Source organism: Anabrus simplex, chromosome 1 (genome assembly GCF_040414725.1).
Source record: "Anabrus simplex isolate iqAnaSimp1 chromosome 1, ASM4041472v1, whole genome shotgun sequence".
In the NCBI taxonomy this organism is placed as follows: Eukaryota; Metazoa; Arthropoda; class Insecta; order Orthoptera; family Tettigoniidae; genus Anabrus; species Anabrus simplex.
Window position 1 is genome coordinate 1,085,279,517 of NC_090265.1, and position 21,328 is coordinate 1,085,300,844.

Sequence of the window (21,328 nt, forward strand, 5' to 3'; positions counted from 1 at the left end):
TGTAAGTCAGACCTTCCGATGAAGGCAAGTGGTATCTGCCATGTGCGGGAAAACTGTACGTTGTTGTGTTAAGAGGATAGTGTTGTGTTGTGTAAGAGTTGAATGCATATTAGAGACAGCACAAACACCTAGTCCCGAACCATGAGAATTAGCTTTACGATTAAAATCGTACGATCCAGCCAGGAATCGAACCCAGGGCTCTGAAACCTTAAGGGCAAAACACTGACTACTCAGCAGTGGAGCCGGATATTAGAAAACATATTTTAGCGTGATTATAACTCCAGTGAAAACTGATTTTGCAAGCGACTGCAGAATGTCGCGGGAGTATTCCTTTGTATCTTACGCAGTTTGTATCAAAGAAGACGAGACAAACAAGCAGCTTGTCACAAGTTTCGCGACCTTGTACGATAGAAGTTAAGAACTGTACATAACATGTACATAAATAATTATCGTACGGCTTCACCTACAGGGCTGATGGCGTTCTGAAGTGGGACCATGTAGGTGGCCTGAGTACCAATTTCGAGGTACCAATTGTACTGTCACCAAACAGCAAAGATAAACTCTGCTGAACGTTTTGTAAGTTAATTTGGACGGATGAACGCAAGGTGCCTGCCTCTCACTCGGAGGTTTCCGGGTCCATTTCCAGGCCATGTCAGGAATATTTTTACCTGGATTGAGGGTTGGTTTGAGGTCCAGTGATTACAGTTGTGGAGCTATCGGACGATGAGTTGTTGACCTCGGTCTACAAAACCAAGAATAACGGCGGATAGGATTCATTGCACTGACCATGCGCCATTTAGTAAACTACAGGCCTTCGGGCTGAGCAGCAGTCACCTGGTAGGACAGAACCCATCGGGGCGCTAGCGCTGGGGTATGTTTGTTTTGAACGCAGAGTGGGCCGTCACTACACCAGCGCTTACTACACAAGTTGTCGAAACATTTGCCAGCCCTTAAGGAAACGCTGGCCTGTGAATTTGGGATCAGGTTTTGGGCATACTGTTTCTTATCCACTGAGGTGGCTGAGGAAGTTATATTGAAATGTTAGAATAGTATAACATATAACCGGCCCCGCGGTGTAAGCGTAGCGTGTCTACCTTTTACTCCGTGGTCCTGGGTCCGATTCCCGTCCAAGTCAAGGATTTTAACCTGGATCTGAGGAATGGTTCGAGGAGCTATCTGATGGTGAGATAGCAGCCCAGGTCTTGAAAGCCTAGAATAATGGCCGAGAGTATCCGTCGTGCCGACCACAAGACACCTCGTAATCTGCAGGTCATCGGCCTGAGCAGGGGGCGCTTGGTAGGGAATGGCCCTATAGGCCTGTTGCACCATGGGGTTTGTCTAATACCATGCGAATGATCATACGTGATTAAACAGAATCCTTCTTTCGCCACATCATGAGAGAAGTCACTGTTCTTAGAACCCAACTTAATTTCCTGATTGATGTCCTGATTGATGTGTACGTGGGGGACATCGTTAGTCACAGTTGATACTCCAGCTGAAAACGACGTTGTATACGTATGTACAGAAATGGTGTCCCGATATAATCAATCAATCAATCAATCAATCACTACTGATCTGCATTTAGGGCAGTCGCCCAGGTGGCAGATTCCCTATCTGTTGTTTTCCTAGCCTTTTCTTGAATGATTGCAAAGAAATTGGAAATTTATTGAACATCTCCCTTTGTAAGTTATTCCCATCCCTAACTCCCCTAGCTATAAACGAATATTTGCCCCGATTTGTCCTCTTGAATTCTAACTTTATCTTCATATTGTGATCTTTCCTCATTTTAAAGACACCATCCAAACTTATTCGTCTACTGATGTCCTCCCACGCCATCTCTCCACTGACAGCTGGGAACATACCACTTAGTCGAACAGCTCGTCTCCTTTCTCCCAAGTCTTCCCAGCCCAAACTTTGCAACATTTTTGTAAAGCTACTCTTTTGTCGGAAATCACCCAGAACAAATCGAGCTGCTTTTCTTGGATTTTTTCCAGTTCCTGAATCAAGTAATCCTGGTAAGGGTCCCATACACAGGAACCATACTCTAGTTGGGGTCTCACCAGAGACAAATATGCTATCTCCTTTACATCCTTACTACAACCCCTAAATACTCTCATAACCATGTGCAGAGATCTGTACCCTTTATTTACAATTCCATTTATGTGATTACCCCAATGAAGATCTTTCCTTATATTAATACCTAGGTACTTACAATGATCCCCAAAGGGAACTTTCACCCCATCAACGCAGTAACTAAAACTGAGAGAATTTTTCCTATTTGTGGAACTCACAACCTGACATTTATCCCCGTTTATCATCATACCATTGTCTACTGTCCATCTCACAACATTATCAAGGTCATTTTGCAGTTGCTCACAATCTTGTAACTTATTTATTACTCTGTACAGAATAACATCACCTGCGAAAAGCCTTATCTCTGATTCAGCTTCTTTACACGTATCATTGATATATATAAGAAAACATAAAGGTCCAATAATACTGCCTTGAGGAATCCCCCTCTTAATGTTTGCAGGGACAGATAAAGCTTCCCCTACTCTAATTCTCTGAGTTATGTTTTCTAGAAACAGAGCCACCCATTCAGTCACTCTTTTGTCAAGTCCAATTGCACTCATTTTTGCCAGTAGTCTCCCATGATCTACCATATCAAATGCCTTAGACAGGTCAATCGCGATACAGTCCAATTGACCTCCTGAATCCAGGATATCTGCTATATCTTGCTGGAATCCTGCAAGTTGGGCTTCAGTGGAATAACTTTTCCTAAACTCAAATTGCCTTCTATCAGACCAGTTATTAATTTTGCAAACATATCTTATATAATCAGAAAGAATGCCTTCCGAAAGCTTACATACAATGCATGTCAAACTGACTGGCCTGTAATTTTCAGCTTTATGTCTATCACCCTTTCCTTTATATACAGGGGCTACTATAGCAACTCTCCAATCATTTGGTAAAGTTCCTTTATGCAAACAATAATCAAACAAGTACATCAGATATGATACTCTATCCCAACCCATTGTCTTTAGTATATCCCCCGAAACCTTATAAATTCCAGCTGCTTTTCTAGTTTTCAACTTTTGTATCTTACTGTAAATGTCATTGCTGTCATAGGTAAATTTGAATACTTCTTTAGTATTAGTCACCTTCTCTATCTGGACATTATCCTTGTAACCAACAATCTTTACATATTGCTCACTGAATACTTCTGCCTTTTGAAGATCCTCGCATACATACTCCCCTTGTTCATTAATGATTCCTGGAATGTTCTTCTTGGAACCTGTTTCTGCCTTAAAGTACCTATACTTACCCTTCCATTTTTCACTAAAATTTGCATGACTGAAAATTATGGTTGCCATCATGTTATCCTTAGCTGACTTCTCTGCTAGATTCAGTTTCGTAACAAGTTCCTTCAATTTCTCCTTACTTCCACAGCCATTTCTAAATCTATTTCTTTCCATCTTGCACCTACTTCTTAGTCTCTTTACTTCCGTGTTATAATATAGTGGATCTTTACCATTCCTTACCACCTTTAAAGGTACAAACCTATTTTCACATTCCTCAACAATTGCTTTGAACCCATCCCAGAGTCTTTTCACATTTTTATTCACCGTTTTCCACCGATCATAGTTACTTATTAAAAACTCCCTCATGCCTGTTTTATCAGCCATATGGTACTGCCTAACAGTCCTAATTTTAATCTCTTCCTTTCTTTCACATTTACTTTTAATTACCACAAAAACATCTTCGTGATCACTAATACCATCTATTACTTCGGTTTCTCTATAGAGCTCATCTGGTTTTACCAGCACCACATCCAGAATATTCTTCCCTCTAGTTGGTTCCATCACTTACCGAATCAGGTGCCCTCATTACATCATTACAAAAAAAACCTCTGATTTACAGTGACTGTTTAAACGTTGAGTTGTAATATATGTTGCCAATTATCCGTTTGTAAAAGAACAGGGAGTACTTTATAATACGTAAACCTATGTAGTCAGCAATTTTAATTAACTGCTGCAAGTTGACCTTTCATAAATACAACGTAACTCAAATATAATTATATCGAAAATGTGTTTGATATGATTTGTATTTAGTGACGGATTATACTTTCAGCAAGCTGTGGAAGTTAAAAAAGTGGAGTATTTAGGTTATTAAGGTAACCAAAGGTAGTGCCGATGACCTAGATATTAGGACCCTTAAAGCAATCATCATGATTATGTAATTTTTAAGCCAGACCATCTAAAACATTTTTGTTATTCATGACTGATATAAGAGACAGTATCATAATTTTAGTGAAATTCGTAATTCTTAAAATTTATGTTCATATTTCGAGATCTGTTCGTGAAGAACAAAGAATCAGCGAGAGCACGTCAGGAAAAGAAGGTGGAGTCTTATACTTTAAGAAGCTCATTTCGGAAGGCTATTGTGAATATTTACAATGAAATGAAGGTGAAGCACCAGTAGAGATGAAGAAGGGATTGTGATGATGATGATACATTTTGGCAGTATGGCTCATACGTCGTAATCGTCGTTACCAACAGAGAAAGAAACATTTAGCAGAACACAAACTCTACAATGTGTAGGCCTACTAGTCTAGCAAACTATTATGTATATTCGAGTTTGGAGGTTGTTTATGACATAACCAATTAGCCTACAAAAAATCCAACAGCACCATAATTTTTCGAGTTTTATTTCATGTTAGTTCATGTAAGTTTCGACTTTTTAATTTATATTTTAATATTTTTTACTGCAGGTGGAACGCAAAATGCGCCCGCTTTAAGCGTGTTTCAACCATGCGCCAACTTTAAGACATTGTTTCTTCAAAATCCGTCATTTGATCGAATCTAAATTTTAACAGAATATACACTGGGATGTTTTATACATCATGTATAAATTTTAGAAATTTATGTTTTCAAGAAAAAAGTTGTTATCAATCTTGTAAGGTAACTTTTTCTTGGCTCGGAATGGTTGAAAAATTGCGTTCTTGGTCGTGTTGTGAGATCTTTATAGAATCCAGTGGTTGTGCTGTATAACTGTGAAATGCGATGCAAGGAAAGTCGTGCGACGTTGCCGCGATACCGCGGGAGTCCGCGCCTCACTCGGAGTTGAATCTACTGATTACAACTTGCATGTACACTGGTGTTCATTTAAATCTCGGGCCAGAAATATTCATTTCAGGCAAGGAAATCAGTAAATCCTTCAGAACCCCCCAGTACCAGCTTACACTCTCTCTTTCATTGGCCAGATCCATGCTGAAGCATAATATATGAACACACATGAAAAGCGTGGGGAGATGGAGAGAGCGAATGATGGGAGATCTAACTTAAACCAAACACCCACACAGGGGAAGGTACTTGCTTCGCCACAATTCTCCTATTTGTTTGTAATTCTTTTGTGCGAAGGCTGGCTGAAATGTTAGCAGTCTCGACCTTGACGTTATTGTCAAATGGCATCGCGCCCGATCATTGTAAGAAAGAATGACCCTTATTTTCGTCAATATAGGACCTATGAAATTACTCTACATTCATATCTTTGCAAGCACTGCCAAATGAAGCATTGATATATTTTGCACTAAAATATGCACAGATATCAAATTTGGACGAAAGACTTTAAGATGAAGAAAGGTAACCTTCAGTAAGAACTTAGTAAGGCGATTCGTGTTTCATGAAAAGGCATACTCTTTTACCGAAATATCATACCAGGCTTTTTCTTAATATAATTATGGGAAATGGGAGAAAAATTAAATGGGATAAAATGACGTATAAAAAAAAGACAGAGACAATGCTTACATTTAAATGACATGTAAATGTAGAATATTATTTACAATAAAATAGAATAATGATAGGTGAGTTGTAATAAATAAAAATAAGATTTTCTCATAATAATATAGTAAACATTCTTAAAGAAACAAAGGAGTGCATTTTTAAAGAAAAAAAGTAAATAAAATGAACGCTTCCTGCACATGAAAATAATTGTATATGTATAAAATGAAAAGTAGAGTATAATCTTATACAATGCACTAGCTTTCCACAAAAAAATATTATTTTGTAGCCATTCAAATGATTGGAGGAAGCTAATCAGGGGAAGACGTAAAATGAATGTTTCTTCATTACTATGTTAATAGGAAAGGATTTTCATTTCTGGCTTCATAAAGAGCTGTCTTTCCCTGTAGTTGCCTTCTAAAGTTGCCCCGATTTTCTGCGAGTTTTAAGGCCCTCCATGCCCTCTTCCTGGTATTTTCTTATCTAAAACTAAACTGTGTCTTCTAGTAAGACGGTAGAGTAATGAAAACTTATTACAGTCGCCGACTACTGAAGCATTGTTTTAGCAGTTTGGAAACACTGAATTGCATGTGATATCCATATTCATGTCCCCGTTATTGTATAACATCTATTCAGATGTCATATTTAAGGCAGCATCAGGAAATTTGGAAGTAGGAATTAAAGTACATGGAGAACTAATAAGTAATTTGCGATATGCAGATGACACAAAAATTCTTGCTAATAGTGTTGAAAGTTTGCAACTATTCCTGGACAGAATTAATATAGTTGGGGAAGAGATGGGTCTAAACATCAACATAAAAAACCTAATGGTTTTCAGCAGAGGAAGAAATAATTCTACTCTGAAACTCAAAGACCAACATATTCAACAAGTAAATAAACTTAAATATCTTGGTTGTTGGATAATGGATGATTTGAACCCAGACCTAAAAATTAAGAGCCGAATAGAAATTGCAAGATCCACTTTCAGGAAGATGAAGGCATTGTTGTGTGATGATGCATTAAATTTAAAACTTCGGCAGCGTATGGTGAAATGTTATATTTGGTCTACTCTACTTTATGGGGTTGAAGCTTGGACTTTAAAAGAGACCACCATCAAAAGACTGGAAGCCTTAGAACTATGGCTTCATAGAAGAATGTTTAGAGTCTCTTGGATTGACCATGCCGCCAATGTACAAGTATTACAGAGATAAAAATGCAAAAAAAGAACTGGTAACTTCCATCAAATGCACAAAAATTGCATACCTAGGGCATGTTTTGCGTGGTGAAATATACGCTGCTTTACACCTAATTTTGAAAGGCAAAATTGAAGGGTGCCGAGCAGTAGGCAGAAGGAGAATAACGTGCCTTAAAAATATTAAAGACTGGACAGGCATAAAGAGCACGGAAGAACTGTACCGTGTTGCTGAAGACAGAAAAGCACTCTCCACATTGATCGCCAACGTCCGGGAGACTGGGCAGGGCACATAGAAGAAGAAGAAGAAGCAGCAGCAGAAGAAGAAGAAGAAGAAGAAGAAGATCCATAATCATGAGAGCCTGATCATGATCAGTATTCGAATGGGTCGAGCTGCTGTGTGCTATTCTATATTGATGAAAAAACATTATAGGTCCAGAAGTTATTCACAGGGGAAAAGTACTAAACAGGTAAGCTTTTTCTTTTCACAAACTGCCATGTGGTTTAAAAATATTCCTTCTTATTATGGCCAATTTTCCACCTCTACAAAGCCGCATAATTTTTTAAAAACTGCTGAGTTTATTTCCCATAGGGTAATAATAATAATATAAATCATAATAATAATAATAATAATCTTATATTTTATCCCCAACAACTAAAGTAAAATAACGATGATCATCAAAGACGTAAGGGTGTTTGGAAAATCGTCCCTATGGAGTTATGGTCAGCGCTGATCAAATAACTAAATGTCATGCGTAGTGGAGCGGGATTGAGCACATTTCTTCACAATTAAATTAAATTAAATTAATAAATTGATTTCCTTGATTAAGGGAAGCCAGTATAGTCAGAATGTTTAACCATAGGAACGTCTTAATCAGTTCCCGAGAAAATGGTGTTGGGAGTGACCTCTGAGTGCGTGACGTCACAAGCCACACCTCATGGAAGACGAACTAGAAAAGCGGCTGGAATTGTTAAGATTTCTGGGGATGTACTAAAGACAATGGGTTGCGATATAGTACCATATCTGAAGTACTTATTTGATTATTGTTTGCATGAATGAGCTATACCAAATGAAACAAGAGTTGCTATAGTAGCCCCTGTGTATAAGGGAAAAGGTGATAGACATAAAGCTGGAAATTACAGGCCAATCAGTTTGACATACATTGCATATAAGCTTTGGGAAAGCATTCTTTCTGATTATATTAGACATGTTTGCGAAATTAATAACTGGTTTGATACAAGGCAGTTTGGGTTTAGGAAAGGTTATTCCATTGAAGCTCAACTTGTAGGATTCCAGCAAGATATAGCAGATATCCTGGATTCGGGAGGTCAAATGTCAAATGAACTGTATCGCGATTGACCGATTTAGGCTTTTGATAGGGTAGATTATGGGAGACTACTGGCAAAAACGAGTGCAATTGGACTAGAAAAAAGAGTGACTGAATGGGTGGCTATATTTTTAGAAAATAGAACTCAGAGAATTAGAGAAGGTGAAGCTTTACCTGCCCCTGTAATAATTAAGAGGGGAATTCCTCAAGGCAATATTATTGAACCTTTATGTTTTTTATATATCAATGGTATGTGTAAAGAAGTGGAGTCAGAGATAAGGTTTTATTCTCTACAGAGTAATAAATAAGTTACAAGATTGTGAGCAACTGCAAATGACTTCGATAATATTGTGATATGGACAGTAGGCAATGGTAAGATGATAAACGGGGTTAAAAGTCACGTTGTGAGTTTCAAATAGGAAAAGTCCTCTCAGTTTTAATTACTGCGTTGATGAGGTGAAAGTTCCTTTTGGGGGTCATTGTAAGTAAGAAAAGATCTTCATTGGGGTAATCACATAAATATGATTGTAAATAAAGGGTACAGATATCTGCACATGGTTATGAGGGTGTTTAGGGGCTGTAGTAAGGATGTAAAGGAGAGGGCATGTAAGTCTCTGGTGGGACCCCAACTTGAGTATGGTTCCATCGTATGGGATCCTCACCAGAGCCGGAAAAATCCAGAGAAAAGCACCTCGACTTGTTCTGGTTGATTTCCGACAAAAGAGTAGCGTTACAAAAATGTTGTGAAGTTTGGGCTGGGAAGACTTGGGAGAAAGGAGACGAGTTGCTCGACTAAGTGGTATGTTCCGAGCTGTCAGTGGAGATATGGCGTGGAATGACATTAGTAGACGAATAATTTTGAGTGGCGTCTTTAAAAGTAGGAAAGACCACAATATGAAGATAAAGCTGGAATTCAAGAGGACAAATTGGGGCAAATATTCGTTTATAGGAAGGAGAGTTAGGGACTGGAATAACTTACCATGGGAAATGTTCAATAAATTTCCAACTTCTTTGTAATCATTTAAGAAAAGGCTAGGAAAACAACCGATAGGGAATCTGCCACCTGGGCGACTGCCCTAAATGCAGATCAGTGATTGATTGATTGATTGATTGATTGATTGATTGATTGATTGATTGATTGATTGATTGATTGATTGATTGTACACATGTGACTTTGCCTTGCTTACTTCTCCTCAGGGCTGGCCAAAATCTGCACCCAAACGTTACCTTTTTTTCCTTTCCTTTCCATGCGGAATTATTCTTCTGATCACGAGTCTACATTGTACAGTAATGTTTGCTTCGTCGTTTGCATAAAGGTCTCCTCCGGTGTTTAATAATTACCTATGATTAGCATTGAAACAAATGGTATCAGAATGTCTTGGAAAACACTTCCTATCATCTTTTCTCATGAGGGATTTAGACCTGCAATGGCAGCTTTAAAAACCGCACGCTAGGTTTCTGTAGCGTACTCTTGCTCTCAGCTCATTTGAAAATAATACTCTCAGTCACTCTCATTTACCAATGAAAACGTGTACCCTATTCTTAAAAATAAAATTGAAATATTTCCTGATATAAACTATTGTGCAACCTGTTACTTCAGTATACAAACTTTCTGAGATCTTTGGAAAACCACGGGTTAGTGTGTAAAATTAGAGTTGTCATTTATTATTAATATTATAACTACGTAATATTTGTTCTGTAGCTTTACGTATTAAGTACCTATTTACCGGACAAGTAATTTTCTCATGCATAGTTTTTTAACTACACTCATGTGAAAATATCATCGGAAATGTTTTTCATGATCTCTTAACACCATTTATATTTTGTGACGTTGATTTCAATCTGCTGCGAGTTAAGTGAAAATAGCACGAGCCACGTACACGAGATAGAAGGACAAGTGGAAGCTAGAATGAGTAAAAATCAACTTGTTTTTTGAAGAAATATAAGAACATGGAAGCAATATGAATTCGGATGTCGGAATTCCGAAAAAAGAAAAAGAAAAGAAAAGAAAAGAAAAGAAAAGCTCACGCTCATGAGATTTGTAAATCTAGAAAAGTATTTGACAACGTTGACTGGACCACTTTGTCGTACCTATTGAAGTTAGCTAGAACCTCGTTACAGGGAAAGAAGGACTATCTACAAGATTATAATTATTGGATAAAACTTCCTGTGTAGCGGACACGTTTCCAGAAGTGATGAATATAAAAACAAAAGTGCACATTCTGAACCTGGAGAACTTTAAAAAATATTTGATGATGGTGCAGCGGACTTCGAGTCCATTGGCGTCGCTGTGCATACAGTGGCTCCGTCAATTGATGCCGAGTGTCTCATTCAGTTTGTGACTGCTGATAGTACATCAAACATGTACAAGAATTTGGATGATGCAGTTGAAGTATCAGAAACTCACGAAGAAATTTCATGTAAGGATGCTATTAAAAATATAGAATAGGTAAAAATTACTTCATCCATAGTGGAGACACAATGGTACTTTAAATTACTTTGGAAGAACAAAAGCATCTAAAAAAAAAAAAGCTGAAGTGCTTCCACAAAACAAATTCTCATATATATGAGAGCGGGACCCAACTGTATCGAGACTTGCTAGTACAAGGTCGTTGTACTCACCGGCCTGCCGGGTCGAGAGAGAGAGAGAGAGAGAGAGTGGGAGCGAGAGGCTCGTCTGCGTCAAGACTGGCTGCTAAAAGCTCGCTGTTCTAGCCGGCTGGCCGGGTCGAGAGTGAGAGAGGGGCTCGTCTGCATCAAGAATGGCTGGTGAAAGCTCACTGTTCTATACTGCTAATAAGAAGAGATGGCATCTGACAGGTAAGGTTGGAGGGAGGAGCACTGCACGTGGCATTTCACGATGTTGCCACATTCCAGCATTCCTTTCTGTACATGCTCTTACCCCTCGCTTCCGGCTCACTTGTTCTCTCCTTCATTCTGACCACTGTGATGTGTTGTAGACTGCCTGGCCAGGCGGTGTCGTCCCATTTGCGATCACTCTTATACAATCAGGTTCTTATCAGTGACATACAAACACTCAGGTTGCTGTGAGGGAAATCCTTACTGAAGGATTAGTACAGGAAGACATCCCTCAAGTAACTGGCGAAACTGGGAATCTTACGAATCGTATGTTGAAAGTCATTAAATTACTTATATTTACCGTTTGAGACTGATGCGTTTATATCGGGATTGACAGGGAATAAACAGGACTCAAATAAACTTTTTATTTGCCGAGCTGGATAACTGCAGTCGCTTAAGTGCGGCCGTATTCAGTATTCGGGAGATAGTGGGTTCGAACCCCACTGTCGGCAGCCCTGAAGATGGTTTTCCGTGGTTTCCTAATTAATTTACACAGCATGTTTCTACTGCCGGATGCCCTTCCTGGCACCAACCTCAGTTGAGGAGCTAATGAAGACGAAATGTGTTACGGTGAATAAAATTGGGTAAGGGGTGCCTATGGATAGGAACTGTACCGGCATTTGCCTGGAAGTGAAGATATTAAGCCACAGAAAACTATTCTGTGAAGAGCCGACGGTGGGATTCGAACCCACGCGTTTCCCGAATGCAGAGCTTGGCTCCATAGCCACAGAGCGTTAAAACGCGCGGCCACTCGGTCTACTTTCATCTATATAAATAATAATTTTTGTCTGTACGCTTCGATTAGATGTACAAGATTCCAGAACTTAATGTTAAGAAAATGTTTAGATTACAATAAGTTAAAATGACGATTCTATAATGATAGCGCGAAGAGAATATATTGCGTTCGGAAAATAGTGGGTTCGAATCCCATTGTCGGTAGCCCTGTAGATGGTTTTCCGTGGTTTCCTATTTTCACAACAAACACAACAAGCCAGGGTCGTTTCCTTCCCACTCCAAGGCCTTTCCTATCCCATTGTCGCCGTAAGACCTATCTGTGTCGCTGCGACGTAAATCCAGCGGTAAAACAAACCCTTGTCACCAAACATCCTCACTTTTCCGTAAATTTCTGTAAGAGTATCCATTATATAAAGCTACGCCTTAATTAGCACTCCCCTTGCTGCGTTAAAGTTGGGAAACCCTGACAGGCTGCTGAAAATTTTACAGTGATCGCAAATGAGACAAGAACTGGTCTTTCTTCACATTCTTGTTTTCCACTGTAATGGAACTGGTCGCAAATAGAACAAATTTTGCTCTGGAATGGAATTAAGGGAACATTCCTTTCCGATAAACTCGTAGCCTCCTCTTCAAAGAATTCTCTTGCAGCACATATCATTTCTCTTCCTTGGTGATGAATTGTCACACCATGGCCGGCGGTATTTTTTTTCACGAGGTGGACGAGTCCTGGGCCTCCCTCTCCCTCGAGGAGTATTCATCGTACTCAAAATATAAATACAATGATTGCACGTGCGTACGTACGTAAATAGTATTTAAAATACAATTAGAAACTTACTAACGGCCACTCACACTGAACTGCTTGCAACAAGATCTAGCTCACAAGTGAAGTGAGAGGTTTGGCAACTCCCAGCAAGACGAGCCTCCCAGAAGTTTTATCTCCATGGCAACCGCAGTCGCCCCACCCTCGTTTCCATGGCAACCACACAGCCACTCCCTTTATCCCGCCTCGGCAGGCAGTAAACGGACCTCCCTCTACGAAATGTCACAAACCATCTCTTATTATTAGCAGTATAGCCGGCTGGCCGGGTCGAGAGTGAGAGGAGGGCTCATCTGCGTCAAGAATGGCTGGTGAAAGCTCACTGTTCTTGCCGGCTGGCCGGGTCGAGAGTGAGACAGAGGCTCATCTGCGTCAAGAATGGCTGGTGAAAGCTCACTGTTCTTGCTGGCTGGCCGGGTCGAGAGTGAGACAGAGGCTCATCTGAGTCAAGAATGGCTGGTGAAAGCTCACTGTTCTTGCCGGCTGGCCGGGCCGAGAGTGAGAGAGGGGCTCGTACTGGCTAGTGAAAGCTCACTGTTCTAGCCGGCTGGCCGGGTCGAGAGTGAGAGGGGGGCTCATCTGCGTCAAGAATGGCTGGTGAAAGCTTACTGTTCTAGCCGGCTGGCCGGGTCGAGAGTGAGTGAGGGGTTCTTCTGCTTCAAGAATGGCTGGTAAAAGCTCGCTGTTCTAGCCGGCTGGCCGGGTCGAGAGTGAGAGAGGGGCTCGTACTGGCTAGTGAAAGCTCGCTGTTATTTCCGGCTGGCCGGGTCGAGAGTGAGAGGGGGGCTCATCTGCGTCAAGAATGGCTGGTGAAAGCTCACTGTTGTAGCCGGCTGGCCGGGTCGAGAGTGAGAGAGGGGCTCATCTGCGTCAAGAATGGCTGCTGAAAGCTTACTGTTCTAGCCGGCTGGCTGGGTCGAGAGTGAGTGAGGGGTTCTTCTGCTTCAAGAATGGCTGGTGAAAGCTTACTGTTGTAGCCGGCTGGCTGGGTCGAGAGTGAGTGAGGGGTTCTTCTGCTTCAAGAATGGCTGGTGAAAGCTCGCTGTTCTTGCCGGCTGGCCGGGTCGAGAGTGAGAGTGGGGCTCATCTGCGTCAAGAATGGCTGGTGAAAGCTCACTGTTGTAGCCGGCTGGCCGGGTCGAGAGTGAGACAGAGGCTCATCTGCGTCAAGAATGGCTGGTGAAAGCTCACTGTTGTAGCCGGCTGGCCGGGTCGAGAGTGAGAGAGGGGCTCGTACTGGCTAGTGAAAGCTCGCTGTTCTTGCCGGCTGGCCGGGTCGAGAGTGAGAGTGGGGCTCATCTGCGTCAAGAATGGCTGGTGAAAGCTCACTGTTGTAGCCGGCTGGCCGGGTCGAGAGTGAGAGAGGGGCTCGTACTGGCTAGTGAAAGCTCGCTGTTCTTGCCGGCTGGCCGGGTCGAGAGTGAGAGTGGGGCTCATCTGCGTCAAGAATGGCTGGTGAAAGCTCACTGTTGTAGCCGGCTGGCCGGGCCGAGAGTGAGAGGAGGGCTCATCTGCGTCAAGAATGGCTGGTGAAAGCTCACTGTTCTTGCCGGCTGGCCGGGTCGAGAGTGAGACAGAGGCTCATCTGCGTCAAGAATGGCTAGTGAAAGCTCACTGTTCTAGCCGGCTGGCCGGGTCGAGAGTGAGAGGGGGGCTCATCTGCGTCAAGAATGGCTGGTGAAAGCTCACTGTTCTAGCCGGCTGGCCGGGCCGAGAGTGAGAGAGGGGATCGTACTGGCTAGCGAAAGCTCACTATTCTAGCCGGCTGGCCAGATCGAGAGTGAGAGGGGGGCTCATCTGCGTCAAGAATGGCTGGTGAAAGCTCGCTGTTGTAGCCGGCTGGCCGGGTCGAGGGTGAGAGAGGGGCTCATCTGCGTCAAGAATGGCTGCTGAAAGCTTACTGTTCTAGCCGGCTGGCCGGGTCGAGAGTGAGTGAGGGTTTCTTCTGCTTCAAGAATGGCTGGTGAAAGCTCGCTGTTCTTGCCGGCTGGCCGGGTCGAGAGTGAGAGAGGGGCTCGAAGTGGCTAGTGAAAGCTCGCTGTTCTTGCCGGCTGGCCGGGTCGAGAGTGAGACAGAGGCTCATCTGCGTCAAGAATGGCTGGTGAAAGCTCGCTGTTCTTGCCGGCTGGCCGGGTCGAGAGTGAGAGAGGGGCTCATCTGCGTCAAGAATGGCTGGTGAAAGCTCGCTGTTCTTGCCGGCTGGCCGGGTCGAGAGTGAGAGAGGGGCTCGTACTGGCTAGTGAAAGCTCACTGTTGTAGCCGGCTGGCCGGGTCGAGAGTGAGAGAGGGGCTCATCTGCTTCAAGAATGGCTGGTGAAAGCTCACTGTTGTAGCCGGCTGGCCGGGTCGAGAGTGAGTGAGGGGCTCGTCTGCGTCAATAATGGCTGGTGAAAGCTCGCTGTTCTAGCCGGCTGGCCGGGTCGAGAGTGAGAGAGGGGCTCGTACTGGCTAGTGAAAGCTCACTGTTGTAGCCGGCTGGCCGGGTCGAGAGTGAGAGTGGGGCTCGTCTGCGTCAATAATGGCTGGTGAAAGCTCACTGTTCTAGCCGGCTGGCCCGGTCGAGAGTGTGAGGGGGGGCTCATCTGCGTCAAGAATGGCTGGTGAAAGCTTACTGTTCTAGCCGGCTGGCCGGGTCGAGAGTGAGTGAGGGGTTCTTCTGCTTCAAGAATGGCTGGTGAAAGCTCGCTGTTCTTGCCGGCTGACCGGGTCAGCGCCTCCTAGAGAACAAGGCCTGGCAATACGAATGAGAGTAGCTGATGGCGTATGTTTAAGGAGGCCCATGCCAGTAACTCAGTTAGCTTGTTGCTGCTTGGTGTATGAGGACGCGTTTCCCTATTATGTGTTTTTTTCATCGATTATATTAATGTTAATCGAATCTTGTGTGTTAACACTCGCTTAATATTCCTATTAGTTTAAGTTCAGTTAAAGTTGATAGTACTTATACATTGTTAATATTGATAAATTGTGTTTACAGTGCCGGCATGGCCACCAAGTGAGGTTAGAACTGAGTTTATTTTTAATGGTGTGTTGTGAATTGCGATCACTGTTTTTCAAATTATGAATAACGATGCCTCAGAAATGCAGTGTTCCAAATTGTAAGGGCAATTATCGCACTGGCCCTAAAGTGAGTGTTTTCTCGTTTCCAACTGACGACTCGGAGAGAGCTAAGTGGTTACGAGCTATTCGCCGAGATGATTTCGTTCCTTCCAAAAATGCAAAGGTAAGTCTTAGTTATTAGTGTATTATATATGACTTCAATCATTCAATTACTTAAGTTGTGGAATGGTCCTTGAAATGGAGCCCTGTGGTGTAGGTGTGCGAGCTCCATTTCAAAACTCATGAGGTTGATAGGACGACCAGCATGTATGATGAGAGAAATGGGAAATTATTGACTGCACCTTTATCTCATCCAAGGCTTGTGGATAGGTCTCTTTATATCTTTGATGTTTATGAATCAAATAGTAGATTTTTTAGGGTGATTTATATCTTACTGATTTAAGCATTTGCTGTATTGAATTGACCAGTTATTACATTTAGTTTGGGATGTGCAGAGTATTCACATTACTTCATAGGACTACTGTTGTGGGTATAGTGATATTCTGGGAAAACTTATAGGGCCTAAATTATGAAGGCATGTAAGGTATTCGTTTTCAAGTATTCTTTCTGTGCTGGACCCTTAACTGCAAGTGAGGCAGTTCTGTTTATTATATCGCATGAGGGAAAATACCACTTAGTGTGGGTTAATATTTTTAGTTCAGGCTAGACAGCAATGTTATTGTGTTTATTGCAGTTATGTTAGGTTCTGTATAATGATTATAAGTTCAATGATTTTCTCTGTCTCCTTGTGTGCTATTCATTTTATATTAAAATCAACCAGATATATCTAAGACATGACATGGTCCTGTGAAGTAAGTGGTGCCATGAATTAATAGACGAGCACATTTATATCTAGGCGAATGCATTCTAACGTGGTCTAAACGTTTTAGCAGCTGTTCCTTCTCAGTTTCCAAACTGCCCAGAGTACTTGTCTGATACCACATCTGCCAACCGAGAAGCTCCAGGCGATAGGCGTTGTCGAGTAGACAATGAAAGTTTGGCCAAGGCTCTTGCTCAAATTTTAGTGACCTATGAAGCTCATGTCAGTACTGTTTCTTTCAAGAACTTCCAGGAATTTAAAGAAAAATTAAGTTCAATCTCTGTAAAACAAGACTGGAACTGGACTGAAAAGGAAAAAATTTAGTAGCTCTATTTTCCATAGTAGTTTCTTTAGAAGAGAACAGAGTAATAACACAAGAGCACTTTTGTTTTATCATATTTATTGCCAGGTGTTGTTTTCAGGGAGTGATGTTACATTTGAGAGGGCACCTTTTACGTTAAACAGGTATTTTGTCATTTAACAAATACGGTTCATTACCTTGGTGGCACATATCCTACAAAATCATTAACCATCCTTTCCTTTTGTCTGTGGTAAGCTGAGGTTTTCTCACTTTTTTTTAGTACATTACTATTATTAATCACTGAGTTGATTAACCTCTATGAATTCCATTCAAAGGGAATGTGTAAATTCTGAATTCAGGGCTAATCACTGTAAGTTCCTTCAGTAGTAAACATTCCTGTTTGAGTAAATGTGAATTCAATTATGAATTTCCTCTTCCAGCCTTATAGCCTATTCACACTGTGGTTATGAATTTCCTCTTGGAGAAAGTACTCCTTCCAGCTTTTGTTATGTAATGAATCTAACATGCATCTGTGAAAACTGGGGATTGATTACTTAATTGATCTCATGTGTGTCATATCTATATAATGCAGCTGGTTCATAAAGCATGAAATGAGTAGTTCAGCGTGTGTTCTGCTACTGTTTTATTAATGTAATGGCAGGGATGCAAGTTCTTAATATGGTTTCTTAGGATTTTAACAATTAATGTTCATAGATATTTCCTTTTATATTTTCTTATATCATGTTCACCTCATGTCCATTTCAATTTTAAGCAACCTGGTGAAGTTAAATTGAAAACAATTTCAGAAAATGTCCGGGTGAAGGTCAGTTCAAATGTTATAAGAATTGGCATGCTACTTTTCAAATTTAAGAATTTCAATTTTTTCCCTGTTCTGGTTATTTGAATCAGGGTCCAAAATCATATAAGTACATTTATTTACACTAGGGAATGCGAATATAATTTTGATGACTTGATGAACAAACTATTGTTGGCATGTATTGTAATCATTCTCTTTGCATAACAGCCAAATTGTGTGAGCTCTTCACCCCCTTAATTTATGTGAGGCTTCTATTGTAAAAAAAATGTTTATCTGTTTTCATGACCGACAACACTGAGCATTACAGCTTGTATGTTCCTGGACTGCTACTAATATACTGTAAATAAGGTAGTTTATACGTTATTATTTTATTTAATAGCTTTTTCTGTACTTACATGTTGTTTTTTATCTTTTATCTTTCATCAGCAAGTTCAGTTTTGTAAAAGCTTGCTTTTTTTGTTTTTGCGTCGCACCGACACAGAGAGGTCTTATGGCGAGTTTTGTAAAAGGAACTGATCATTTTTGACTCTTAAATATACGTAAGAAAGTGTCATATAGACATATTATTAAAGCTGTTCGGTATTAAGACTCTTTAAAAAAATCTTCTTTGCATTTTTAATTGACCTTTCTAATTATTACGGTATATTACTCATTTCGCTTCCGATATGCGCGTCTACGAGAAAGAATATTCATAGAATGCACTTTAACCAGCGTATTTTTCAATTTTCTTAAGGAATTAGCTTCATCTACTATCCACTCGCGCTAAGCCGTCGTGGTCACGGCTGAGCCCAGTCGCGTGACATCACGAATCGTATTGCCAGGCCTTCTCTAGGAGGCGCTGACCGGGTCGAGAGTGAGAGGGGGCTCATCTGCGTCAAGAATGGCTGGTCAAAGCTCACTGTTCTAGCCGGCTGGCCGGGTCGAGAGTGAGAGAGGGGCTCGTCTGCATCAAGAATGGCTGGTGAAAGCTCGCTGTTCTTGCCGGCTGACCGGGTCGAGAGTGAGAGGGCGGCTCACCTGCGTCGAGACTTGGTGGTACAAGTTCACTGCACTCACCAGCTGAGCGGGTCGAGAACAAGCTTCTGTTCAGCTTTACCAGACAGTAAAACGAATATCCACATCTATGCTTAAGAATCAGTTTGACGTGTTCTACACAACAAAAGAGAGCGGTAGTCTCTGTGAGCAATTATTGCTGGTGGAAGTGGCGCATCAGGGAAGATCTCATATAAGTCTAATTTAGGATATACTAAGACCATACGGCTGCTGATCATTGTGACCTCATTAACTTTATCATTTCTGTGTTGCAACCTTGACGAGAAATTTCCATTCAGAGCGGTCTTAACTTTTCTTAATCTGAAGAGGTTCCTTAAAATAGTAAGAGTTGTTTATATACTGAACTACTGTTTAAATCGCATGCAGCGTAAGTGGCTTCAAATCAAAATGCTTGCACATGGTGGCTGAGGCCGCATATTATTATTAATAGATTCAGTCGATGACTTCTTTCTTTATTTATTTAAGTTACTTGTTACATGAAATATCTACATTATCGGAAACACTAAGTTTACAATAGAGTAATGATGATGGCACGAAACAATACAATTGAAAGCGTTTGACCAGAAAACAGGAAGAAACGAATTCTGGACGATCTTTTGCTCAGAACTAGGGAAGTGTGATTGCATTATTTTACGTCATGAGTAACTCCTCATCACGGAATAGCTCGCGACAACGTGGGCATTGATATCGGTTAGATATTTTTGGTTTGATCCTCACCACAGTTACATCGGGCTCGTTCTTTTGAATACAGTGGAACCTTGGATAGCGAGCATAATTCGTTCCGGCAACATGCTTGTAATCCAAAGCGATCGTATATCAAAGCAAGTTTTCCCATAAGAAACAATTGATTCGTCCACAACGCAAAAATATTTATTCGCATACCATTTCTAAAACAAAATATGACGTAAAACAAATTAAAGCGCACGTTTTCTTACAATAGAATCATTGTTGGTGTGAGGGAGACGAAAGATGACATGAGAAGAGTTACTGTGTAGCAGGAATTTCACTAACGGAATCACTGCTATCTGTTGGCTCACTGAAATTGTGTTCTTTTCGTGCAACTTTAACGAGAAACCTTTCCAATGACTGTTGCTTTTGCCTCTTTTTGAGGATTTCACGAAAATGTGACATTGCATTGTCATTGAACTGGTTCATTGCTAGCACTGCTACAGCCTTATTGGGGTGGTGATTTTCTACAAAATTATGCAAAAGTTTCCCACATTTTGCACTTCACAAATCTTAGTTGAAGTGAGAGATTCCATTGACTTTTCCTCCTCCTCTTCCACGGACGAGATTTCCATAGCCTCCTCCTGTTGTTCGCGATGCAGGTCCATCAGTTCGTTGGTGGTCAGTTCCTGGCTATGTTCTTCCACCAGCTCTTGAATTTCCACGTCATTCTCTTCCAGCCCCATATTCTTCCCTAAAGGCACAATTTCATCGACAATAGGCGGCTCATTGTCACCAACAATCCGCTCAAATTCACTTCCAAGAACACAGTCAGGCCACAGATTTCCCCAAGCAGAAGTGAGAGTTCCCTTGGTGACTCCATCCCAGGTTTTATCGATGATCTTCAGGCAGTTCACAATGGGGAAATGATTTCTTCCAAACTACCGGAGGGTAAGGTTTGTTTCTTCGGTCACTTCGAAGCATCGCTGAAACACTGCTTTGGTGTATAGCTCCTTGAAGTTAGAAATGACTTGCTGATCCATAGGGTGAAGAAGTTAAGTAGTGTTTGAGGAAGCAACTTAACCTGAACGAACTTGGAACTTGAATTCCTCCAGTAAGTCGTCCTCAAGGCCTCAAGGCCTGGAGGATGAGCAGGAGCATTGTCTATAACCACCAAGACTTCGTGCGGCAGATTATTTTCTGAAAGGTATTTCTTCACTACAGGACCAAAGACCTCGTTCATCCATTCAACAAACGAACAGGGGAGGGGAAAACGTAGGCACACGTGACGCTCGTATTGCGGAACCGCACTCGCTTAAAAGTTAAAATTTATTTAAAATGTTTGCTCGTCTTGCAAAACACTTGTAGACCAAGTTATTCGCATTCCGAGGTTTCAATGTATATCCATTTTACTAGTTTATGTTTAGTTTTGCCAACACAAATTCTAAGCCTGTTCAAGGACTTTGAGGTGGTTCAGTCTAAATTACTACTGACTGCATTCCGAGGGTTTCATCCGTGGATGTAGATGTCCACCGAAGTGGAGAGTGATTAGCTCAGTAGCTTAACTGCTAGCTTCCCACCAGGCAGACTGAGGTTTGAATCGCGGTCGATCCTAAGCTGAGATTTTCATCCCCAAAATCACGTGGTGTCAGGAAGAGCATCCGACGTTAAGCCCCCGGCCAAAACCAAAATGAGCCTGGGTGGCTCCAGTGACTCCAGATTGGGATAAGCTGACGAAAATTTCTTTTTATGTTAGTGCCGGAGATACATTTAGAGTTTGACCGAAGTGCAAACAATAGACTGCACACCATACATGAAAATGTGGCATCGATCCTGGTCGTACCTGCGTCGACTGTTCATATTC

The 21,328-nt window shown here is 41.5% G+C and overlaps 1 protein-coding gene across 1 annotated transcript in view; it reads right to left on the reverse strand.

Annotated features, from left to right (window-relative positions):
* sNPF (short neuropeptide F precursor) overlaps window positions 1-21,328 on the reverse strand; it is a 332,676-nt gene that overhangs the window by 19,892 nt on the left and 291,456 nt on the right. The window lies entirely within an intron of this gene.